The sequence below is a fragment of the Ascaphus truei genome, chromosome 14 (genome assembly GCF_040206685.1).
Source record: "Ascaphus truei isolate aAscTru1 chromosome 14, aAscTru1.hap1, whole genome shotgun sequence".
Lineage (NCBI taxonomy): Eukaryota > Metazoa > Chordata > Amphibia > Anura > Ascaphidae > Ascaphus > Ascaphus truei.
This window is the reverse complement of record NC_134496.1, coordinates 31953081-31971564: the sequence shown is the minus strand read 5'-3', so window position 1 is coordinate 31971564 and position 18484 is coordinate 31953081.

The window sequence follows — 18484 nt, the reverse complement described above, 5'->3', positions numbered from 1 at the left end:
GAGCCCTTGGACACGCGTGCAGGGGGCGCAGGCTCCCGATGACGCGTGACCGCGCGTCTATGACGCGCGGCACGCCGAGGGGCGGCCACTAGCAAGCCGGGAAATCTCCCGGCTTGCGGATCTGGCCGCACTGCGATAAAGTGTGTCGCCAGTGTATATATATCTATGTTTGGGGTGGTAACCAGCTTAGCTATCCACTCAGTTAGAAAGGGCTGGAGTAAATATTTGTATAGAACTGATGTGTTTGCGTGACATTTTTAGTAAGGATCGGCATGTTCACGGGATCGAAATCTGAATTTCGTAAAAAATTGCAGAATCCAAAAAAAGCGAGGTAAAACCCCAAGAAAGGCTCATCCTCAGATGTTTTATTTTTATTCAATGTATTGTTATTATGTTTTTGTGTGTATTTTTAAAAACGTAAAAAAAAACGCGTTAAAAGTTTGAAACAGTTCAACCAAACGTTGTATATTTTAGAACCATAATCCACACCAAAACACCAGTGAAAGTGTCTACACTTCATTTGTGAGTGAGTATATAGTTTGCTATGTGTGTCTGTATATTTATTGGGTGTGTATGTGTGTGTGGTGTGTATGTTTTTGTGCGCCTGTATGTTTTTGTGTGTGTGTACAGTAAATTTGTGTGTCTATATATTGTACGGTATATATGTGTATGGGTTCCTCTTCTACATATGTGTGTAATTTTTGCGTGTGTCCATACCGATGTAGCCAGCTTCCCTTTTACTGAACCCGTGGTGTTAAAAGCAAATTCCATGAGAGTGAAACCCTCGACATCGCTACGGGCGGTCCATTACTTACGAATTACTGAATGCCACCGGGAACAGTGTCTATAATTGTGGTGGAAAGAAAGGTCAGTCTCGCTACATTTGTAGTTTTTTATGTGTATTAGTAAGGAAGCTCAAATTTGAGTGAAACGCGTAGGTTGACCAGTAGGTAGAGGTCTCCGACATAGAGGAGGTCAGGCTGCAGCTCCCTCTGCCTCCACCACTGACAACCCCAACCAGAAGTGTTTGTCACGCGAGCCAGCTGGAGGATCGGAGGATCGGATGACCGGCGGCTCAAGTGCGCGAGTCTCCCTGACGTTTTGTTAATTGACCCTGTGTGGTCTCAAGTAGAAAAAGAAAGCGAACAGCGAACTGCCAGGGAGTCAGGTGGTGAAAAGATAAAAGTCCATTTATTTCAGAACATATCTGATAAAAAACATCACCCCAGGGGGGGTAACAAACAACCTCCTACGCGTTTCGGACGGGTAGGTCCTTTATCAAGGAGTGTGGAACAAAGAGCAACAAGGGTGCCTTATATACCCCTTACTTAATAAGAAAATTACAAACATGAAAAAAAAAAAATAACTCGGCCCACAACCCACAGCGCATGCGCGTGACGTCACACGAGGCGCCACCGTCGCCGACCAAACATCGGTAGGTAGACACGCCCCCCGCTCGCCACGCGCATGCGCACTAAAAGGAAGGGCACCAGCTAGGTATATTCCTAGTCTGTGATGACTTAATATCTCTCATATGACGATAACCTAAGGAACTTGACCAAAAACTTGAAAAAGTCCATAGCCTGGACGAAACATGTTAGAGTGGTTGCCTGATGTTTACTGCTAGCGATCAATAAAGTTTTTTTTAGACATCCATGCGTTGACTGCTGAAGTTGCTGTGAACCACGGACCATCCTACCCCCTTCTTCCTGACAATCAGCAAGAGCCAGATTGTAACCGTGCGGTGTTTGGGGGCGGAGCCTGAGTGGGGATAAGTTCAAGGGCTTTTGTGTGTGCACTGTAAGTCCAACGTGCGCATGAGAGGAAGCAACGTGGGGTGCGCACGTGGCGGAGATTCCGCGCCGACGGCTGCGGCGCAGAGCGTGGAGGAAGTACCTAGTGGAGCGTCCCACCATGCCGAGGGGTAAGTGCTGAAGCTGAAGGGGGCTTGCATAATTGTAGTGGAAGGGTCTGAGCAGTGTAAGGAGAGAGCCGTGAGCTCCGCCTGAGGCGCTGTGTGCTCACATTCCTAACACTCCCTACCTTAGGTTATCGTCATATGAGAGATATTAAGTCATCACAGACTAGGAATATACCTAGCTTGTGCCCTTCCTTTTAGTGCGCATGCACGTGGCGAGCGGGGGGCGTGTCTACCTACCGATGTTTGGTTGGCGATGGTGGCGCCTCGCGTGACGTTACGCGCATGCGCAGTGGGTTGTGGGCCGAGTTTTTTTTTTTTTTTTTCAAGTGTTTGTAATTTTCTTATTAAGTAAGGGGTATATAAGGCACCCTTGTTGCTCTTTGTTCCACACTCCTTGATAAAGGACCTACCCGTCTGAAACGCGTAAGATGTTATTTGTTACCCCCCCCTGGGGTGATGTTTTTTATCAGATATGTTCTGAAATAAATGGACTTTTATCTTTTCACTACCTGACTCCCTGGCAGTGCGCTGTTCGCTTTCTTTTTCTACTTGTATCTGGATTATCTCCATGGCTGGCACGCCACAGTGGACCCCTAGAGACGGCAGGAGTGGGTAAGGATTATATATCTTTATGTTTGACCATTATAGTTGAGTACTTGGACTGTGTAAGCTACCATGAGGCAATAATTCTACATATGGTTATGAGTGACTCACAGGCCATTCTATTTACAAACCCACTCTGCTATATTGGGGTCCTTGAAGATTTATACTCTATGGATTAGTCGTATGGTGGAGCACCCCTTGATCTTCTACCCTGTGTGGTCTCAGCATGATTTGACCCATGTGGAATACTCTATGCGAGTGCATTTCCACTGGTTTATCTTTCTTTCACATTTTATAAAACGTTATTATACTAAGTTTGTTTCTTCTTCTACTCTACCTATTATATAGACTCAAGTCTCAGTATGACTGAGCCACAAATTGAGCCAGCTGTGCTGAAGTAGGGATATCCTGAAAACCTGGCCTGTTTGCGGCCCTCGAGGACTGGAGTTTGATATGCCTGAGTATAGACTGTCCTCCAATCACACCGTTTTAATACTGGGAAGAAGATTTAGAACATCTATCCCTCTTGGATTATATCCAAAGATGCCTGATAATATCTTGTAGCATGTGAGTGGGCCTTCTCCTCTCCCCCCTATGCTTGGTGCGGTCCTATAGTTCATACGTATTGTACTATTTTGTTTTCACACACCCTGAGAGTCTGCACTCTGGATCTCCAATTTCAGTTTTCTGTGTGTGTGTGTTTATTTTAGGTGTGTATACCTGTATTATCTGTACAGTACGTACGTATAGATTTCTCTTCAACATGGGTGTGTTTGTGTGTTCACATGTATGTGTGTGTACATGTGCCATTTTTGGCGGTGTATATACTATAGTTTTCTATGTGTGTGTGTGTAGATGTAGCAGGCATTATTACCCTTTGTCTTGCGAAAGTAACACACCAGCGTTAATGCATCGCTTAGCGGAGTAGTAACACCAGCAACACCTCTATGTATATTTATATATGTATGTATGTATGTATGTATGTTGTATGTACTGTATGTTCATGGTGTGTATATTTGTGTGTATACTTGTATGTGTGCAGTTTTCTATATACATGTTTATGTGTGTCATATTTGGCTATGTATGTAATTTCCAATGTGTGTGTATTTTGTGTGTGTGTGTGTTTTCTGGGTGTGTATATTTGTATGTTTGTTTAGTTTTCTGTATGCATGTGTATGTGTGTATATTTGTGTGTCATGTTTGAACATGTATATAGTTTTCTATGTGTATATTTATATTGGCGTCTATAATTTTCTCTATGCATGTGTATCTGTGTGTATATTTATTTAAGCGTGTGTGTGTGTGTGTGTGTGTGTGTGTGTGTGTGTGTGTGTGTGTGTGTGTGTGTGTGTGTGTGTGTGTGTGTGTGTGTGTGTTCCTTTGCGTTTTCCACATCTCTTTTTTTTAACAATTTTCTGGCACTGAAAATAGACTGCAATAGTTCTCACTAATTACATGAAGCGAGGTTTTGATCAATGACTCTCTACTGTCTCCACTAATACAATATGGTAATGTAATATCAGTGAATGTCATTATGTGTTGATTTCATTAACTTTGTACTTACTGTAAATGAAATCAATGGATATCTCTTAATAAAAGTCTTAGAAAAGCAAAAAAAAGTGAACCTTTTTACGAAACAGCATATTTATGCAGCTTGAAGTTCTTTATTTATTTATTATTTTGAAAGCTTTCATTTTTAGAATATATTCTCCAAATAACTGTTAACGTTTCCGTTAGTGATGTACCGAGTACCCGGAATTACCCTGTACCCAGCGTTACCCGGCACATTTTCAACTACCCGGACATTACCCGGACCCGGCAACTGAGAAGTGGGACCGACGCCGGGGGCAATGTCAGGATAGCTGAAAATAATCACATCACTTACAGTACCTGTGGCAGCATCAGAAGTGTCTTCAGCCGGCGTGGGAGCTGCAGGAATCCATTACACAGCACAGCAGCAGGTAAGCAGTGTGAGCCTGGGAACCATGTGACCGGAGCAGGAGCGTTCCTATTGGACAGACAGCTGGACCCCCAGTGCTGGCAGCCTTGCGTCACTCTCCCCTATCTCACACCTCATCTCTCCCCTCTCTGTCTCACGCCTCTCTGTCCCACACCTCTCTCACCCTCTACCTAACTCTCCATCTCATGCCCCCACCTCTCTCTCCCACACAACCACCTCTCTCCCACACCCCCCACCTCTCTCCATCATATCTCCACCTCTCTCTCTCCCTCATGCCCCCACCTCTCTCTTCCATGCCCCAACCTCTCTCTCCGTCATATATCCACCTCTCTCTCCCTCATGGCCCCACCTCTCTCCCTCATGCCCCACCTCTCTCCCTCACGCTCCACCTCTCTCCTATGCCCCCACCTCTCTCTTCCACGCCCCCACCTCTCTCCCTCATGTCCCCACCTCTCTCCTTCACGCCCCACCTCTCTCTCCCCCTCAAGCCCCCCCTCTCCCACACCCCCACCTCTCTCTCTTTCCCTCACGCCCCCACCTCTCTCTCTCCCTCACCACACCACTGAAAATCCATCTTGCGATTCAGAGGGGTAGTGTATTAGAAGTCCTTTTATAGAGAGATGGGTAAACCAGTTCGATATAAAATATACCGACAAAATGGATCTTAAACTTGGCAGAACATGCTAGGGTTCAAGTAACCTGCTAAAGTAGCAGAATACACATATACTGCACCGACACACTTTATTCGAGCAAATACCCGGTATGTACCTGGCAGATACCTGGAATGCGCCGCTCCTCACCTCTGACAAGCCCCGTTGCATTTGCCTTCCCAGCCTGGGTTCATGCCTGGCTGACGGGCGGCTGATCTGTTAAATGATAATGATTAGGATTTAATAGGCTGCAATGCTTCGCGTGTCTACCAGATGGCATAAATTCATGAATTGTAATGCAGTATATATATATATACTGTGCAGTATTGCAGCCAGCGGGAATAAAATGCTTCAATCCCTGCTTGGAAAATACCTCAATGCACTCGGGCAGAAAACAGTCACAAACCTCAATACACCCGGGTATACCCGAATTCGTGGGACTAGCCAAGCTCGAATAAAGTGTGTCGCCAGTGTAGTATAAACACCAGATGTTGTTTATCGGTTGCTTATCACACACGATGTGCCCACGCTTGCGCAGTAGAAAATATTATTGTAGTATTTTTCCTTTATTTATTTCTACTCATAATCGTAAGATGGGACTAGCTAAACTTGTTGGGAAATTTAATAAACCATATCATATAAGGTAGGGATTCACCAATGTTTGTATGTATTCTGATGCTTGCTACATGAACATGTATACTACTGCGCAGCAAATGCTGCTACACGCTGACTGAACAATAAAGATTATTCTGAACTGAAGAAATGTGTTGTGTCTACTCTGATAGACCGAAAGAAGCAAACTTTTCTTACACAGTTCAAATCCGTCATTGAATACAATCGGTGAGGCGGGAAAGGGAAAGGTTGGAGAAGGGGGAAGAGCCAGCTTCTAGTCCTAAGGCTCACTGATGAATGTTGAAGAAGATAATGGAAGGGAGAGTATGTCGGGATATTGTCCTTGCTGCCAGGCTTCAGGGAGGCATTAGAGAGGTTCAGTAAGAAAGGGAAAGCTAGAAAGGAGGATATTGAAAAAAAAACTTTTTCCCGGACACTTTCTAATTGGCTTCAAGCGTTTTCCATCCTAGCAAATGTAATTGGCAAAAAGTCGTCCCATTTTGGTTCTGCTTTGTTTAATAGCCATGATATGGTATTTTTGTGAATAGTGGGACGTCGTGGCTATATGATGAGCACTTTCAATTTCGTGGTGGCGGTTCTATCGGGGTTAAGTGAGGTTGAACCTTTCCAGACGGGGCTCCGGTGGTACAGTATTGCCTTGTGGTGGCGAGTGGGCACGGTGCTAATTATCACAGCTGATGATAATTCAGCGGAGCGGCCAGGGCTTTAGGTTGCCTGGTTTGATGGGTTGCAGGCCACGGCTTGAGTGCCGTTGCCCTTATTGATTGGTGGAGCACTCTGGCACGGTTTTGGGAGTTGACGTTCTTTTGATGTTGTATTTAATAAAAGCCGTGGCCGTTTATACTTCGAGACCTTTCTTGTTTGTGTTTTATATAAGACTATATTCAGGGGCTTGGGGGAATGACATTGTGGGCTCTAAGTTCATGTCTGTAAACATAACTTTTAACCACTTTTTATATAACGTAACCTTGTATTGTCAACATGGTCCCGGGATTATATACTTGAAAACGAGAGAGAACTCTCAATGTATTATTTCCTAGTAAAACATTTTACAAATTAAAATAAATAAATAAAACATCAGTAACAGTTTTGCAGAATACAGTTCCAAGGTGGCGCTGTTGTCAAAAAATTGTCAGTGTCTTCTACTTAAAGTTAACAACGTAGCATTCAAATGTATTTCATAGAAAAATCAAATATTATTGTTATGGCCAGGACTGCACCCAACTTACCCAGGGCTCAGAACTAGACTCCAACCGGCGAGGGAGTGAGGGGGGTTGGCAAGAGAGGACCCTGCAGCTGAGGAGAGCCAAGACCCCACTGCGCATGGAGGACTTGGCTAGCAGAACTTCCAGCTTCAGCCGTCCGGGCCCCCCAAAGCTACACTTACCCCGGCTCTCCCCTCCTCTCTGTGGCCAGATGGTGTATATGAGTGGCCAGTGTAACTAAGAGGTTGTGAGGGAAGGTGAGAAGAGGAGGTCATAAGCATATGGAGAGTGTGTATGGAGGGAATATGTTGGTTTAACCTTTACAGTGCCCTAATGACGTATCTGGTAGAGCATAGGCCTTTGCATTCAGAGGCCCTTATGATGTACTACGATGTATATCATAGGCACTTGTGACACTGGGTGATCAGGCTGACCATTCAGACTGAGCGGCCAGCCCGATTAAAACCGAAGTGGGCCCCCTCCATTTCTGTTTCCTGCATCCGGGATGCCAGTCGCAGTCATGTGATCATTCCTTGATCTGTCACATGACCGGAAAGTGCTGGAGGTCTGGGGGCACACTGGAGCACTGTAAAGGTTAAGATACTATTGAGGTCATTTATCGAGTAACTAAAGGGGGATATAGTTTTCAATTGAGCAGAGCAGCAAATATACACATTGAGTGTAATAAGAAAAGAGGGGGCAAATAAAGAGACTTTACTTGTGTGTCATGGTTTCCTAGTTTCATTCCATTTTGTAATAAACTTACAGCGTAATGACATCCATCTAAATGACATTTATTCCATAATAGCATATGTAATGTCTTGTAAATGCAATACACCGTTCTAACACTGGCAATTGTGCTTCACGTTTTGGACAAGCCATGTCTAACCGTTTAGATAACAGACACTGGAGAGTTTTAGAATGTATTAGTAAGAAGCACTAAGCATGAGATTAACCTCAGCTCCTATTGGGAACGATTAAAGAATTGTTTGAAAGACTAGCAGTTTGACAGCTGAAATTCAATTGTATACCATCTAAGTTGTATAAATCCTTTTGTTGCCAAATGGGGCAAGCAAAGGCCTGTGTTGCTGCCCCCTCCATTCAAATAATTGATTACGACAGGGGCTCTCAACTCCAGTCCTCAAGACCCTCCAACTGGTCGAAGACTGAGCCACTGATTGAGCCACCAAGACTGAAGCAGAGATATCCTGAATCTTGACCAGTTGGGGGGTCTTGAGGACTGGAATTGAGAACCCCTGGGTTATGTGTTGATGAGACTACATTGTAATTGTGATGGATCAGGGGGACACACTTTAAGAAAGTCTTAAGGATCTCAACCTGTATACCCCAGAACAACTGAGGGAAGTGTGATTTGGAAATGCTCCCAAGGCATAGATAAAATGTAGAAGGCAAGCACCTTTCAGAAATAAGCAACTACAGTACAAGAGCATGGATGCGCTAGAGGATGGGAGACATGGGAAAATGCAAGGAAGTATTGTTTCTTTTGCTGAAAGAGTTGTAATTCATGGAACAGCCTCCCCGCTGTAATGGTATGGCAAATATAGTCAAATAATTTGATGCCTGAGAAAGTTGCAAGATATTTCTACCGGAATTGCCCAAAACGCAGCGAATGCATCAAGCGCCGGTGTGGGTTATTCACACGTTCTGGCTTTAACTCCCATTCAAGTAAAAGGGAGTTGACGCCTGCATGGGTGCGATAACCTGTACCGGCAATTGATGCATGTGTGTCAAAGGGTCTAGATCGGGGGTGATCAAAGTGGCCCGCGACAGCATTTGTAATGGCCCACGTAATACTCAGATCAACCACTCCTCAGTTCTCCTCCTGCCACCACATCCCCCTGCTGGTGGGCCCACCTGCCATGGGAACAGAGACCTCCCAACACTCCCCAAGATAAAATTCTTAAGAGGGGGGGCGGAGGAATTGAGTGAGAGGAGGAAGAGGGGTGGGGGTTTAGTGAAAGGTGGAGGGGGATTGAGTGAGAGGAGGGGGATTTATTGAAAGGAGGGGGAGAGTGAGTGAGTGAGAGGGGGGAGGATGAGTGGATGTAGGGAGGCAGTAGGACAGTGGCCCGCAATTTTTTTTATTCTTGTTTATTGGCACGCCTGAAAAAAGGTTGGTCACTCCTGGTCTAGATCACGTAGAGTCAAAGTTGTAGAAAGATCTGTATCAAGATGTAGCAATTTGCTCTAAAACACAGAGCACTTATGGCAGTGACGTGGAAGGGGTCACATCTGGGTGGTTGATGCCTTTTATACCAAAACCTGACACTTACAAGTATTTTTAAACCCTGTTCTAAAGTTAGTTTGTAAACACGGTGAGCTGAGACTTGGGAGGGGGTTTGATTTCCTCTGGCTGCTCCCTTGTGTCTGTCACTGTGTATTCAATATGAGTTTGCACAGGCAGAGCCCACTCTCTCCTCCTTATCTTAATTGGCTCTATGATAAGGGCAGGGTGGGGTAACAGCGAAGAAAACACTCAATTGACAAACACTCCCCTAATCTGTGGTTAATTTGCAAAGAAACAAAATAAATGAAATCTTTGCACAGTTAGATTTGCTTAAGGAAACCAATTAGATTGTGAAATTGCGTACAAAAGGTTGTTTTTTGGCCAGCTAACTGAGATTGCACCTTTGAGTATGAATAGACCACATGAAGCTAACTGAGATTGCACCTTTGAGTATGAATAGACCACATGAAGCTGTAACAGTGTCTCCCCACCCTGTCGGAGATTCTGCCATTACTGGTCTGTGGTGCATGATACTTGCTGGTAACAGGAGGGCTGAGTTGTCTGCCGATGGTTGTAGGGACACAGGAACAGGCTTTTGGGGTTCAAACCCTACATATCTTTATCAGTGCAGTGCCTCCATCTGCCATAGGCTCCAGGGAACTGAAGATGATCTCCCACGGTAGAACCAATAACCTTTCCCCCCCAGTAAGATCACACACCAGGCCGGAGGTATAACAACAGGAACGGTTTATTGTCTGTACTCCAACAGCAGTACACTGCAATCTTCTGCCCAATGTAATCTCACTCTCAGCTACCCACTGAAGGATGGTCCTGGACCTTCACTACAGGCCAAGGGCACCAGCAGCAGTCCCAGCTCTCCCCTGCCCCTCTAGCAGAGACAGAGGTATGGTACACACTCACTCTCCCCCAAAGGAAAGAGGACCAGAGAAGGCCCAATAGTCAGGCTCTTGGCTGTGTAACCTGCCTCTCTCAAGGGTGTAAATACACTGCTACATTTGGGTCGGCACCACCCTTAAGTACAGCTAGGAAGAGGGCATCAGGTCTGTCCCATGATTGGACATGCTAAGGCTTGATGTCACCCCCTCCCCCTGTCACTCAAGTGCAGCATCAGTGAGTGGGGAAAACCCATATTGACTACTGGCATGCCTGCTTAACAAGGGTTTACTGCTAGGAGTAGGGCAGGTTAGTAGCCATAGGTGGCATGGCTACACATATATGTGTATATGTGTGTATATATTATATTTATATAATCATCATTTGAACTAAGATGGTACTCAACTGGATTCCAATGGAAATGAAGAGACCAAGACAACAGCCAAAATAAAATATGAAATTTGTTGGAGCAACGTGAAGAAGAGATGCTTGCAAGATCACTGGGGAGGCCTTCATCCAGCCGTGGATCGTCAAATTAAATAGTCAGACATTAAATAGTCTTCCTCCACTGTATTTGTATGATAGTTACATCATCTTCAACTATTCTACAGCTTTCGACTCCTGTATATCTGTTGAGCAAAGTTTTTTTTTTTTATTGGAACGGATTCTAAATACCAATTTCTTGAGCTGCTCTGCATTGCCAGAAAATCAGAGCTTTATTGGATTTTTCAATCATGGCACGTGAAAAAGATTGATTTGTACTGTAGATGCTTGAAAAAAAATCTATTCTAATTCCGTCTTCCCCTCACAGATACTTTAATAAGCTTCTTTCTAGGGCGAAGAGGTGAGTGCTTTGCTCAGAGGGAAATGCAATCCTGTGAGAGGTCAATTGCTAAATGCATGACTCAAAAACAAACATTTTAACATTAACTAGGGTTATAGGAGATTTTTGTGGAATGTACATTTTCCTTTGGATTTATTTAAAAACTATAGACCACGTCTACTAAACTGTTTTAAGCCATACACTGGCGACACACTTTATTCGAGCTCGGCTAGTCCCACGAATTCGGGTATACCCGGGTGTATTGAGGTTTGTGACTGTTTTCTGCCCGAGTGCATTGGGTTATTTTCCATGCAGGGATTGAAGCATTTTATTCCCTTTGGCTGCAATACTGCACAGTATATATATATATACTGCATTACAATTCATGAATTTATGCCATCTGGTAGACACGCGAAGCATTGCAGCCTATTAAATCCTAATCATTATCATTTAACAGATCAGCCGCCCGTCAGCCAGGCATGAACCCAGGCTGGGTAGGCAAACGCAACGGGGCTTGTCAGAGGTGAGGAGCGGCGCATTCCAGGTATCTGCCAGGTACATACTGGGTATTTGCTCGAATAAAGTGTGTCGGTGCAGTAGTGCACATGCAAAGCACAATGCTTTGTAGAACATTACGGTCCATATTTACTAAGCAGTGCAAAGTTATGGCACCTTTCAGGGGTGCCAGAGGACACCTCACGGCCTATTCAAGTGAAGGTGTTTTGAAGCCTAGCACTGCTTAGTATGAGTTGCCCTTTATCTTTGAGTTACTTACATTTTAAAGGGGCATCCACACACAGGCCCCACCTGAACTTCCTGAGGCCTGGGATAAAACTAAATGGCACAAGCAGGTAAAGTGATGTAAAACTGTCCTGACACAAGAAGATGGCCGGGAGGTGGGACCTTCTTCTTCTTGTGCACCTTGGGGAGGCTATAAAAAGTAGCTATCCTTGGGTTGTTAACAAGGATAAATCCATACTTCCTATGAGAAATAACCTTATTAGACAGGCCAGCCTCCAAGATTCTTATGAGTTCTGTCCTAAAGATAGTTAAGGGGTCTGTTTTCAAGACTCGATAGCAGTTCTGGTCAAAGAGCAGTCTAAGACTTTCGCTGACATAGTCATCTATATTTAGTTTAATGACATTTCTCCCGTTGTCCGGGGGGTTTATCACTACAGTTTTGTCAGTCTGCAATTCCTTCAAAGCGTTCTCTTCGAGCACACTATCCGTTTTGTATACTCCCTCTCTCACTCCTCCACCTCTCCCCCCTCCCTCTCTTGCTCACTCACTCTCCCCTCCATCCTCTCTCACTCAATGCCCCCTGCTCTTACACAATCACCCTCCCTCTCAAATATCCCCATCAGACACACCTTCCCCTCCCACCCCCCCCCAAGAATCCTACCTTGGGGCGAGGAGTGGTCCGGGGCTGCGCTAGTCCCGCAGGTAGAAGCTGAACCCGACTTCCGGTCGGGCCTGAGTTCTGGTGCCGACTGGGTTGCTGTGAAGGCATCTGGGACAGTTGGAATAGTTGCCCCTGCTGTCAGTCACGGAACTCTCTAGGGAAGCTCACGGAGCCCCGGCTTAAAATCACTAGTTTAGGGATTGATTTTTACGAGACTACTTTAGAAACAATTGGGTGTGTATGTAGCTCTCCCCCCGCCCCCAGACCTCCTTTGGGGACTACTGGTTAGTATAAGGGGTTAACAGCCTTAAAGGGATAACTGTGTGGGATCACTTTGGTTACTCCCCTCCACATCATGTGATGCAGGATGACTATGCAGAAAGGGATAGTCACTCCTTTGTATATCTTGTGACCAGTGATTTCACTATAGGGTCATACATAGCTCCATCCGATGTTCTAGAAACATGTTCCTCAGAGTTCAGACTGAAGCCTCACTGTGAGTTCTGTAAATAGGTTTGTGTATATAGTTTGTGTATTAAGGATATCCTGTCACCATTTATTGTTTTCAGTTAAGGAACGTTCCATGTAAAGTTAGTGCCCGTAGAAATGGCCCAAGATTGTTCTCATGCAGTGAGAGGAGTGAGGATGTGCTCAGAAGGGAGTTCTCAGAATAGAAGCTCCGGAGCATAATTTGATAGCACCCACCGGAAGGTCCCAGTAAACGCCTGATCCAATAAGTATAGACTATATAGCAAATGAAAATATCACTTGTGAGCACATTCACATGTCTTAGACAGGTATGCAACCCTGCTTTTCACCATTATCGCCTAGTGCTTCCACTGCAGCAAGGGATTCTGGGAATTGACATGCAAATGAGCACACAGTGTCACCTTTTGCTTCAAATCCATTTTGACACAGACCCTTATAAGCTTATGCTCGCTGCATTACACAGCTTTTCGGCACAGCCAGGGTTAAGATGCATAGCCAGTAAACACAGACAGCGGTTTCGACCTTTTGGATCTCATAAGGCCTGGGTTCCGCTGCATCCAACGGCGCACGCGGCCGCGTGCGCGTCACTAACCAGACCTGAGTTCCTCCCGAACCGGCCCCAGTCCCTCCTAGCTGCAAGGCTCGCTGCGCACTGTGACGCGTCAGCCAGCAGGGAATACACGAGGATCGTGATCCTAAGCGGTGACGCGTCACGTGGTGCGGCAGGGAGCCAATGAGGAGGGGAGCTGTCTAGAGCTACGGGAGGGAGGTCTGAGTGTGTATGTTTGTGTGTATGTTAGGCTATGTGCTATGTTTACCCACGCCTGCGATTCGAAATCTGCACTGTCCTCTGTGCAGTATATGGCCGCAATCCGCCCCCCTCCCTCCGGTTCCCGTCTTGCAGGCTGCGCGTGCTGGGGAGGTTGCAGCCAGCTCCCGCTGCTGAGATTGTCTTCCCTGAGAGGAGAGGCAGCAGCAGATGCACAGGGGGGGACGGGGCAGGGGGGGACTGTGCATAGGAATCCCGTCTACAGATCAGCTGCCTGCACGCTGCTGCTGTTTTGGCCACGCCCCCCATGCCGAAAACCAGCTCCTTAAAGAACGCATATAGCAGTGAAGTGCCGTGCCCATGCCGCCTGGATGCAGTGCGGGCGCGCCGGCGCGTGCAGCGGGGCCTTAGCCTTAGTGTGAGGCTGGTTATAGTGGGTTTGCCAGAGATTTGGAGAGATACTCCAAATAAAATGGATGTCTTTATCTCCTTAAATACCACCAATCCTAGACTATTCAAGTCATGGTAAGATATATTCAATAAAGAAAAAAGCATGGTTGGCAGTTACCTTCCTGCCGTCAAGCCAATGAGAAACAACAATGCTATCACTACCGAAAGACTCTCTGGCAGGACATTACCGGAAGACCATATCTGACCTTTGCCACGACCGATATTCACTAGACATGGCCACTAGGACAGAAAGGTCCCTTGGTTTAAGACTGATGTGGTTCTGAACAACTAGTTCTGATGAGAAATAAAAAGTAATGTAGATTGAGCTCATTGCTGTTTTAAGATAGACTCTGAGAGGTACCCCAATATTTAGACAGATCCTAATAAACAAGGGTGATTGGGATATCTTGTGATGAATGGTGACAATTTCCACTCTTCTTACTGTAGCTAGTGTTGGCAAAAACATGTACACACTTGCTATCAAATTATTTACACATCTATTTCAACAAACGCCAAAGATCTTGGTCCATCTTTTTAATATTAGTAGAAAAATAATTTATTATAATAATGTCAATATTTTCTTGCGGCATGAGCATACACAGATTTTTTTTTCAAATAACACATTTATAACAATGTATACTAGGAATTCCATTTTGCTGGCGGCCATTTGAAATCAGAGTTTATTACGTTAGAAATGTAATGTTCAAATGTGAACAAGAGCGTAACTATTTAATCTACAAGTCTTAACAAGCAAATAAAATGCATTATACAACTTTAATGCCCAGTTTTAAAAGAGCATCAAGCACAAAATTAAGGACAGCTTTGCTAAGCAGTGCTAGTCTATGAGACATTTTCCGGCTCAGTAAATATGGTCCTTTACCACTTATTCAAGTGAAAAGGCTAGAAGGTATCTTCCAGTATAGAAGATGTCTTATCTAGTAACACAGCTTAGTAAATATGGGCCTTTATGACCCATTCACTTGAACTGGCACATAATGAGTCTTCCAGCATGGAAAGTGTCTTATGGAATAGCACTTAGTAATTATAGCCCAAAGTGTGGCGGTACTGTTAATAACAGTTGAGTTATTTTGATGCGATAGTAAAAGGCAACATATGATGATGTCACTGCGTACCCACTGCGTTCTGCTCCAGTGCAGAACATCGCACTCCAATATTTTTTCAAATGCTTTGAGAGCTGTCTTTATTCTGGGTACCACTTTGCATGGGAGTCTCTTTCCATCTGTGTATGTAATTCTGGTCATAATAAAGACACAGCGCTCAAAGCAGACATTTCAACCCCCCCCCCAGGATCCAAATCAATGAAATGTGGGTGTTCTGGACCCAACAAATAGCATTTGAATGGAAAACTGGTGTTTTTTTAAATGTTGTTTTATCATTCAGACTTGATACTGTATATATTGTTTTACATTACTTGTACCAAGAAGTCAGCAGGAGCTGAGCTGTGGTACACTACACTTCAAGGGTCCCACAGTTCCTGAGATATCAGCATTTTGAGAACGCTTGTTTGGGACAAACAACATGGCCGCCCAGGTTAACCTCACTCCAGCATCTAATGGGAAGCCGCAGCATCATCATCATGATACCAGGGAGCCAACTTTTTTGGAAACAATATATTTACAAGCCAACTCAAACAGTGATTTCTCTGGAAATGGGGTGTGGTGGTCCCAGGAGCTCAGCAACCATGTTCAGCAACTCCCGGCTCAGGTCATATAAACAAATATGTTTAAAAAAAATGGGACCAGCGCAGATTGCTACTCTAAGAGGATCTTCTAGTTTTTCTTTCTTCCTCCTCCCCCCTTTTTGACTGATCTTTTTTCCAACGTTTGCACGGCCTTTTTCACCCAGTCCAATTTGGGATCTGCACAGATGTACAAATTGTTCTTTGTAGTAAACCTGTTTTGAAATAAATTACAAAAAGAAAAGCCACGTTAGCTTCTGTTGGTCCTGAACTTTTTTTCTCTAGCACATCATTTTTTTTAGATTTCGGTCAATATTTTTAGGGCTCTTCTGTTTTTTGGGGGGGGTTTTAAACAAGTTTTAACTGCACTGTGCGTCACACAGAGCACTTCTAAATGTTAACCCCTTATGCACTGTATACATGTCACACATCCCATTCTATTGACTATATCAGTATATCAGGGGTGTTCAACTCCAGTCTTAAGACCCCCAACAGGTCAGGTTTTAAGGATATCCCAGGCACAGCACAGGCTCAATCAGTGGCTCAGTCGAAGACAGACACTGATTGAGCCACCTGTGCTGAAGTTGGACTATCCTTAAAACCTAACCTGGGGGGGGGGTGGGGGGGACTTTGAGGACTGGAGTTGAGCTCCCCTGGACGATATAATTGTTGCGCTTCCTCTTTTCTCTATGCAGTGGAGGACATACAAAGGACGCAGAATAACATGGGCAGTGTAGGACCTGCTGAAAGGGTCGGCCTTGATGTGGTTGCAGCTTAACATGTTTTATCCAAAAGATTTAACTAAATGACCCACACTCATGAGAGGAAAATACATATAGAAATTAATCATAATGTGTCATATTGGATGCGTTGGGGCTTTTTTGTGTACTGTTAGATTTGCACATACAGTACTGTATGTTATTAAAGTCCAACATGGCACCATATGGATGTAGCGTGTAACATTACCCCCCAGAAAACACAACATATGCCATTACAACGCAGAATATCACCACGTTTCCATAGGATTCAATGGCAGACTTGGTGCATAATATCACCATATCCCATAAAATGCACCAGAAGGGATACTGAAGCCTGCGCCTTATACATTATATATTACATTTGCAATTCACTGAAATTAGGGCATGAAGCATGTTGTCTAGCTTGTTTTAAAAGGTATTGGCCTATATGTACTAAGCAGTGCTATTCGGTAAGACACTTTGCAGCACCAGAAGCCATCTTATGGCTCATCCAGTTGAATAGGCTGTAAGGCTTCTTCAACCTCTGAAATGTGTTTTCTTTCATAGCACTGCTTAGAAAATATGGGCCATTATCTTTAGACCGACATTGTTTCTAATTTTTTATAAGAATTTCTTCTTCTGGCTAACACAGTTCCTGCCTCTACGTCCACAAAAAGATGTATTTAAAAGGATTTATAGAGATGGAATACATTGATTTATATCTGTGTACTGAGGCATAAAAACAAATCTTTTGCTGGGAAATTGAACATTAAAGCTCATCTTTAGTAAGCTCTTACAGTTTGCCATAAGACACCCTTCTGGCACATACCTTATAGCCTAGTCACTTGAAGGTGTGTTACGGCATACTGTAAGAGGGACTTGAGTTAGCGTTATAAATTAATCAGGCACAACATTTTCATAGAGAACACAGATTTATACTTACAGGATGGCTTCAAACGGCATGTTTTGTCGAAGGAAAGCCTTTAGCTTTCCTTTAAATGGCTTTGCTGAGTCCAGTTTCAGACAGGTTTGCTTGCTAACAACTCCCATTGCTGCTAACATAAAAGCAAAAGGCAAGAGATAAGAATCCTTCCTTCCTTCTACACCCAAGCACTGACGTGAACACACAGGAGTACAGCAGATTTGCATCTGAAGCAAGTGGCTTCCCAAAGTGGTGTTCATGAGTCCGATTTCAAGGAAAATGCCTAACATCTCTTACATCTGAAGAAACATTAAACATCTTAATATGTAGATGTAAAAGGCTTCATTATTCCCCCTGATAACACAACAAATCCAGTGATAGCGCAGAATATAAAAGATTTTCCAAAGGATGACTATCTCAGTGGACTAAATTTAACATACACTAGGTTGGACGTGATGGACATATGTCCTTTTTTTAACCTACTGTATTTAACTATGATTCAATGGCAGTGTTGTTCCAGAATATCACAACATATCTCACCATATACCACCCAAACGGGAATTGTGTAGATAGGGTGTCATTTACAAATCCTAAAAACTAGACTTAGAACTCCAGTGACTTGCTTGAATGTTGCTGGTGTCCTCTCCATGTTAGAATAGGATTTCTCATAATTGTGTACACCATATTCTGCGTTTTAATTCCCACTGTGCCCGCAAAGGGTATGTGCATTTCACACGCAACAGTCAAGAGCAATTTGTAGTACGTATAGGGCAAGTTTGTTTTATTTGTTAATATAGAATATTGGAATCTTTAGTGCCAGTTATAATTTGGTCTACCAAGCAGCACACCCTGTTTAATGATCACTGTCATGATCAGGATGGACACATCTTCCCAAAACAGGTCAAACTTGAAGAACAATTTACTGAAGAATGAGATACGGTAGGTGGGATTACCTACAGTATGGTGTTAGTAATTTATCAAATTCTCCCAGGTGCAAAACGAGATTTATTAAAGGAACTCATTCGAAACAATCAGTAGAATTTTCTTCCTGGATAAATATGGCAGGGATTTATTTTTTT